The sequence below is a fragment of the Cibotium barometz genome, chromosome 15 (assembly GCF_041138505.1).
Source record: "Cibotium barometz isolate CiBa-2024 chromosome 15, ASM4113850v1, whole genome shotgun sequence".
NCBI lineage: Eukaryota > Viridiplantae > Streptophyta > Polypodiopsida > Cyatheales > Cibotiaceae > Cibotium > Cibotium barometz.
Genome location: NC_141060.1, coordinates 10,537,885 through 10,545,861, shown reverse-complemented (window position 1 = coordinate 10,545,861; position 7,977 = coordinate 10,537,885).

Here is a 7,977-nt window from a genome sequence, read left to right as displayed (position 1 = left end):
TCAAATTTCAATATGGTATCAGAGCCATGCCTAGAATCAATTAGATTTATGAGCCCATTAGTTAATTAATTAGGATTAGTAGATAATTAGCAAAAAATCAAATTTTTAGTGAGTTTTCACTTCTCCCCTTCACCCCCAGCCAGTGGAGGATCTCTAGCACCTTGCACACATAGAATTAGGGCATAAGCTTCTAACACAAGCTAGCTAACCCATAGGAGCTCTAGCCCATCGAATCAGAAGCGCAAACTGCCCACGAAAGCTCCCGATTTTCGCTGATTAAAAAGCTACGTTTTTCTGAGATGATTTGGTGATTTCTACTTCCACAAATCAAAGGTCTCTAATTCCTCTTAGCCAAAGGGGTAATCAAGCATGCTCTACAAGCTGGTGAAGACAAAATTGAGTTTCATCAAGTCTACATTGAGATCCAAGCTCTTCATCAAATCTGCAGGTGACTTTGGTAAAACAGAGATTAAGCTTTCAATATTTGGTCAAATCTTGTGTTTCTTGGCTTAATCCTCTACTAGACTCATTGCTATTGATTCCTTTGAAAGCATTTGAGCTCATTTGAAGTGGAAGGCACCAGATCTGGACTCCCCGCATACTCTGTTTTTTGCACACAAAACAGAGCATTAATTTACTAATCAATGATTAATCAGTGCTAATCACTGTATTTTGGTACAATTGAGGGTTCAAATTAACCATTAGGTATCTGATACAGATCCCTATAACTTCAGATTGCAAATCGGAGTTGGTTTGATACTCCAACCATCCCGTACAAATTGGTTACCCTTGATTTAATGTAATTTCTGGTAAAATTGTGCTGATAAATTTGTGAAAATCATCATTTGGCATTCAAACCTTGGTTAATGCCTGTAAATCTCACTCAAATTCAAGATTATTCATAGCCAGAGTTGCATTTGGAATGTGCATGAGAATGAATGCTATACGCATTATGTATTGGGCACATTTTATCAGTGTAAAAATGGGAACAGACACTGCCCTTGTCCAGATTAAGGTAAGAGGTAAGACCTCCCGCATAAATTTGGGTTTGCATTGCATAATGATACAAAATAAACATAAAAAGCCCAAAGGAACTGTCAGCAAAACATTGAAACATGTTGCTCACATGGAGCAAAAAGACCTGACGGACGAGCTCATGGCCCCAACCATGAAAGAAGAAGAATATCTCTTCCCAAGAAGAGGATCCACACCAAGAAGAAAAGCTGAAGGAAGACATGGACACGAGAAGAGAAGCTGCCACAAGAAGAGAAGCTGCCCGAGAAGACTGGAAGAAGAGACGGACGCGTGGAGAGATGCTGCCACGAGAAGAAGACTGAAGAAAAGAGAAGATGTGAGGCTCCAAAGAGTGAGGAGCCATGTGAAAATCTCTGAGAGAGAGAGAGAGAGAGAGAGCCCACAACCCAATGTAACCTGCCCCAATAAAGTAAAACCACCTCTGAGCCACCAATGATGTAGGCCATGTGGTAGATGTATGTGTGAGCACTTTAGTCAAGGTCGCGGGCACTTATAGTAGCCTTGGACACATTGAGAGAGAGAGTGTCAAGGACTATGGAGTTTAGGGACTTGAGGCACTGGTCGCGGACTGTCAAGTAAGAGAGAAACTTGATACAGGGTCCAGGTGTGCTGAGATAACTTGAGGGGAGGAGTAGACACTGGTCGCGGACTACCAAGTAAGGGGAGGCAAACTTGGTATAGGGTCTAGGTATGCTAGGATTATTCACTTGAGGGGAGGTGTTGAAATATACAAGTGAATAGGTGTGTGCGGGAACAAGCTCTTGGATAGAGGCTGTAAAAGAGAAGATGTAATTGTGAAAGAACCTGTGAAAAGGTGAGAAGAATCTACTGGGAGAGAATAAAGGGTAGCATGAGAGAATTTAGGAGTGTGGAGATATTCTGGGAGATATTCAGGAAAAAGAGAAGAGGTGGAGAGAATCAGGCAAAAGGTGGAGATATTCTGGGAGTGAATCATGGAGAAATCAATGGGATTTGATGCTTGATGTAAACTCTATAAATTGAGGCATAGACCTAATGAGAATTTTCTGGTTTTTGAGTATCCATGCCTATCTTAATCTATTTGCTAATTATTCACTAATTACATCTTAATCATTTGTTAATCACTTTGTTAATGATGTTGATTCTAGTGTTTGATCCACCATAGCTCATCATTATGCTCAAATTTCAACAACTAGAACCTCGTCTTCAGTACCTCAAGAGCAAACAAAATGACGGAGCCTTACCAGGAGATTTTGGAGTCTTACTAGGAGATTTTGGCATCAGTTAAGGAGAGGTTGGCTAAAATACAGGAGACCTGATAGGACAACAAAGACCTAAGGGATGTGAAGTTTTCAGAAGGAGATTGGGTTTATCTTCAGATCATGAAGCAAAGATTGAAACAGGTGGGCAAGCGATGCCCAAATCTATTATTCAGGAGCTTTGGACCTTTTCCAATCCAAAGAAAGATTAACGAGGTTTCAATGAAGTTGAAGCTACCTCCAAGTTGGAATATGCATGATGTGTTCCATGTCAATTGGCTAAAACTGTATGCAGGTGCAATCTCTTTAGAAGTGATAGACAGAGCGGAACTAGATATAGTTGATGAAGCTGAAGTTATGATTCTAGAAGAGATCCTTTTACATTGCTTCAAGCATGGCTACGGCCAAAGACAAAGACAGTTCCTCATGAAGTTTTAAAGTAGCTCATGATTTTGTGTTTACCTTGCTTGTAAAGTGTTAATCCAATTCTAGGATTAACAAGAGCTACTGCATCATTATCTTACATCAAGGAGTCACAGTAGATACACCAAAGGGTCATACATTCATGATATGAATCAATAGTGTCCAAAGCTACAACTTGGACGAGCGCCCGTAATGGTGTGACGAAATATTTGTGGCAATTCCTTCTTCAAGAGCATGTGCGATGAAGTCCTAAGTGATGTACTTCATGGATATATTATGAGAGTAGTCATTGTAATAGCATTAGGCCTCTAATGAGCCTAAAGTGCCCGGCCAGCCATAGTTTAAGTGAGTGTGAACACTTATGGTGGCCACGTATATAAGTGAATTTCTCTCATAATATAACATACTCTCCCATTGTGCAATTGATTCTTGCTCTTGCTAATCTCTCTCCCTAATGCACGCTAGTGAGTGTGTGTGAGTAAAGTGAGGTGAGAGGAGGGACGAGGACCCATAGTGCAACATGGGGCGGTGTGACAATGCTCGCACGGGAGACGAGGTGGAATTGCTTCTCAAGGACCATTATCTATGCAGGACTATGAGGCTCCGCTTGACTTTCAGGTCATGCACTTAGCCAGAGCAGACGTATATCTAGGCAGGGAGTGGTTGTATGGCTTGGGCCGCCCTAGTGTAGCTCGGAGTTACCTACATAATACGCTACGTTTTGAGCATGGAGGTAGAGTCATTACCCTATAGTGCAAACGTACTATCCCCGCCACACCACTTATTTCCTCCATGGAGCTGTGCAGCACAGCAGTCCACAGAGGCTAGATAGCAAAGGTATATGCTTGTTACCCTCTTTTAAATTCTATTTTCGTAGATGAAACTGTAGATGATGTTTGCGTAGACAAACAAGGAAAACAAAATAGCCTTGGACGAGACCCACTATTTGAAAACCCTGTTTGGCATGCATGCGATTCAAACAAGAAAAAATCCAAGGTGAAAGAGACATTAAAGAAAAAGTACATAGATACTTTAATGAATTTATTAGAGGAATTTCAGGATGTTTTTCCTGATGATTTGCCAGATGGCTTACCACCATCTAGAGAAGTAGACCATGGCATCGAAGTTATGCCAAGTTCAAAACCTATAAACAGCAAACCTACTTATAGATTAAGCCACTTTGAGGCACAGGAGGTGGAAAAACAATTGACGGAATATTTGAACAAAGGCTTCATTTGGCCTAGTTGAAGTCCGTGGGCATCGCCTATTCTTCTGGTAAAGAAGAAAGACGGATCTATGCGGATGTGCATAGACTATAGGGCTCTTAATAATCAGATAACGATTAAGGATGCCATGCATGGATGAGTTGTTTGATCAACTCTATGGATTGAGATACTTTACAAAAGTAGACCTGAGATCAGGGTATCATCAGGTTAGAATTAAAGCAGAAGATGTTGCGAAGAAAGCATTTAGGACCCGTTTTTCGGGCATTTTGAGTTTTTGGTTATGCCATTTGGGCTAACTAATGCTCCAGCGGCATTTATGACACTGATGGACATCATTTTACGTCTATATCTGAGAAAATTCGTAGTAGTTTTCCTAGATGATATTCTTGTGTACAGTAAGACACAGAAAGAACACATAGAGCATTTGCGTCTAGTGTTCGAGTTGTTGCGAGAGCACAAACTATTTGCAAAGAAGAGCAAATGTGAATTTTTTAAAACAAAAATTCACTACCTTGGCCATATTATACGCGGATGGAGCCAGAAAAAGTAGAGGCTATTCTTAAATGGTCAGCGCCGAAGAATCTCGAGGAACTGCAGATTTTTCTTGGCATGTCGGGGTTCTACCGACAGTATGTGACGGACTACACGAAGATCGCACTCCCGTTGACTAACCAGTTATTACGGTCAAAAAGACTAAAAACATTAGTTGGGGGGAAGCCCAAACAGAAGAGCTTTGATAAGCTTAAGGTGACCGTAGAGCAGCTGCACCTGTTTTGACTATTGTCGATCCAAATGTCGATCCAAATGAGCCATTTGTCTTGGAAACAGATGCTAGTAATGAGGCCATTGGATCCGTACTTATGCAAAGGGGACGCCCAATTGCATTTGAGAGTAAAAATTTAGATCGTGCGCAGCGTAACTACTCGGCTTACGAGCAAGAGTTACTAGCAATAGTTCATGCATTGAAAAAGTGGAGACACTATTTATATGGTGCTTCTTTTGAGGTCCGGATGGACCATGAAAGTCTGAAATGGCTTTCAAGTCAAAGTGAACTGAAGGGTAGAAAAGCTCGGTGGGCGGAGATTCTACAGGAGTTTGACCTTCAGATACGTTACCAGAAAGGTAAGTATAAGGTGGTGGCAGATGCACTTAGTCGCATGCCACAGATTAATGAACTTAGTTTCACAGTCTTCAAGAATGATTTCTTGGAGTCACTACGTGGTTTATGTGAGCACGATCCATCTTTTACAGAGGTCTGGCGCGCTGTATGCATACGCACTTCTTCACAGACGCGACCACCTCCCTCGTTCGCACGGATTGCTAGTCCAGAGAGACTGGCCGAAGGTGCAACGGGAAGGGAAGCGAGAGTTAGTCCGGAGAGACTAGCCGTGTCTTCTGGGTATAGTTTGGAGCCGGAGAGCTTTGACATAGGCCCTTCATCACCTTTGACTACCACGGCTTCAAAGGGGGGTGATAAACTTTGTCGGGGGGAGAAATATGCTAATTACTCCATTGACGACGGGTACTTACTCTACAAGGGTAGAGTATGTGTACCAACTATTGGTGACTTTCGGGCCCAAATTCTTAAAGAAAGTCATGATAGTCCAAGTGCAGGTCATCCTGGGATTCAAAAGGCCTATGCACTAGTAAAAATAGCAAAGTTTATCGCCACGAAGAAAACTATTAAAATGCCAGAGTTGGCAAAACTCTTTATTGAACATCTCTACAAGCTATATGGCCTGCCCGCAGATATAGTGTCGGATAGAGATAGAAAGTTCAACAGTCATTTTTGGAGGGAAGTCTTCAAAAAGTTGGATACTACTCTGAGTATGAGTACGGCAGATCATCCAGAGTCTGATGGTCAAACTGAAAGAGTTAACCAAATTCTAGAGGATACGTTGCATTCTTATGTTAATAAGAAGCAATCTAATTGGGAAGAGTACTTGCCCTTATTGGAGTTTGCCTATAACAGCTCCAAACACTTAGCGACTGGATTTACACCATTCATGTTCGACTGGATTTACACCATTCATGTTAATGTATGGATTCCAGCCGAGATCTTTGATGGCTGTAGGCCTAGAAAAGGAGAAGATTCAATCTGTCAAGGATTTCCTTGAAGATATAAATGATATGCTCAAAGCTGCACGACGTGAGAGCATTCGTAGCACTCAAAATCGCGCTAAAACTTATGCGGATGAAGGACGTAGAAAGGTGACCTTTGCAGAAAGTGACTTTGTATTCCTCAAGGTTCCTGCGCAGTCAGAAACCATGAAAACGGGAAAGTGTGATAAACTTTCTCTGAGATATTGTGGTCCTTTTAAAATCCTTAAGAAGATTGGGGACATAGCATATAAACTTGAATTACTGGAGAGTTCTCAAGTCCATCCATATTAATGTATGGATTCCAGCCGAGATCTCTGATGGCTGTAGGCCTAGAAAAGGAGAAGATTCAATCTGTCAAGGATTTCCTTGAAGATATAAATGATATGCTCAAAGTTGCACAACGTGAGCATTCGTAGCACTCAGGATCGCGCTAAAACTTGTGCGGATGAAGGACGTAGAAAGGTGACCTTTGCAGAAGGTGACTTTGTATTCCTCAAGGTTCCTGCGCAGTCAGAAACCATGAAAACGGGAAAGTGTGATAAAATTTCTCTGAGATATTGTGGTCCTTTTAAAATCCTTAAGAAGATTGGGGACACAGCATATAAACTTGAATTACCGGAGAGTTCTCAAGTCCATCCTGTCTTCCATGTCAGTAAACTGAAGAAATTAGTTCACGGGTTAGAGAACGAAGTTTCTCTCGAGATTTTGATGGACTTGATAGAGACACCAAAGATACCACATGAACTTGAAAAGATTCTAGGGTATCATGACAGACAAACCCGACATAAAGTGTACCAGGACGTACTTGTTAAATGGACAGGACAGGGATGAGGAGGCCGTTACTTTTTGGGAACGCCGTAGTGCAATCGCCAAGAGGTTTCCCCAGTTTGTTTTCGAGGACAAAAACTCTTCTTAAGGGGGGAGTAATGTCACGTAGGCTGTAATGCCTGTGACATACAGACGGCAGACCGGATGGCTAGATGGGGCTTTAATGTCAACGCCTCAGTCGGAGCACCGAGGACGTGGGGTTCAGTGGGAGAGGACGCCCATGCAGAGTCATGGGCGGCCAGGCTAGTGTGGACAGCAGGCCACCACACACTATATAGCCTAGGGGATGAGGGGCAATCCTCATTCTTCCTCTGTGGGTGGCTGGGTGGTGAGCCAGAGGTCGTCCCCTCCTATGGTAGCACCCGTAGTGGCGCTATGGTGATCTAACATCATGTATACCTTGTAGCTGAGCTAAATCTGCCATCAACTGTGCTTGCTTTGTCATGGTCATTATGGCCTTCTACATCCATCGTTGTTTTTATGGCAGCCCCTCCTTCTCTGCTCTGTTAAGATATGGAGCTCATCTAGTGAGGCGGTGGACACTTATGACCCGCCTGGGGGATAGGCCCCACACTTACACCACTGGCATGGTTGGTGAGATCATGGATGATATGCGGCCAGTGGGATGATAGGCTATGTGACAGCCATTCTAGACTGGCATAGTTATAGCGCCAGCTCATTTAGTTGGGTTCACACTATAGAGAACCCTAGTATGTATTTGGTTGAGTACCTTTTCATATTGTGTGTACTCTTATCTTTGTATATGGTGTGTTGAGTGTTGTATGAAGAAGAAGAAGAAGATTTTCAGCCTCTCACCTTGTGTGTTCTTTTTTAGGGTTTCGTGAGTGTGTGTGTGCTTTGCAAGAGCTCAAGCTCTCTTCTCCCCTGCATCTTTTCATGGTATGAAAGCCTGGTTCATGCTAAGGGCTGAGCTGCAAAAAGCAAGAGAAGCATAGGAAGCAATACGAGAGTAAGAGCTTCAACTACTCTTCCCTATTTGTGTTGGCGACTACACCCTTATCGCGGGAGCTCTACGGGAGGCACCGGCAAATGATCTCTGATTGAGGAGATTTCTTTGCCGGAGTTAAGCTATAGGGCAACTATATTGTCCTATTGGACTCAAT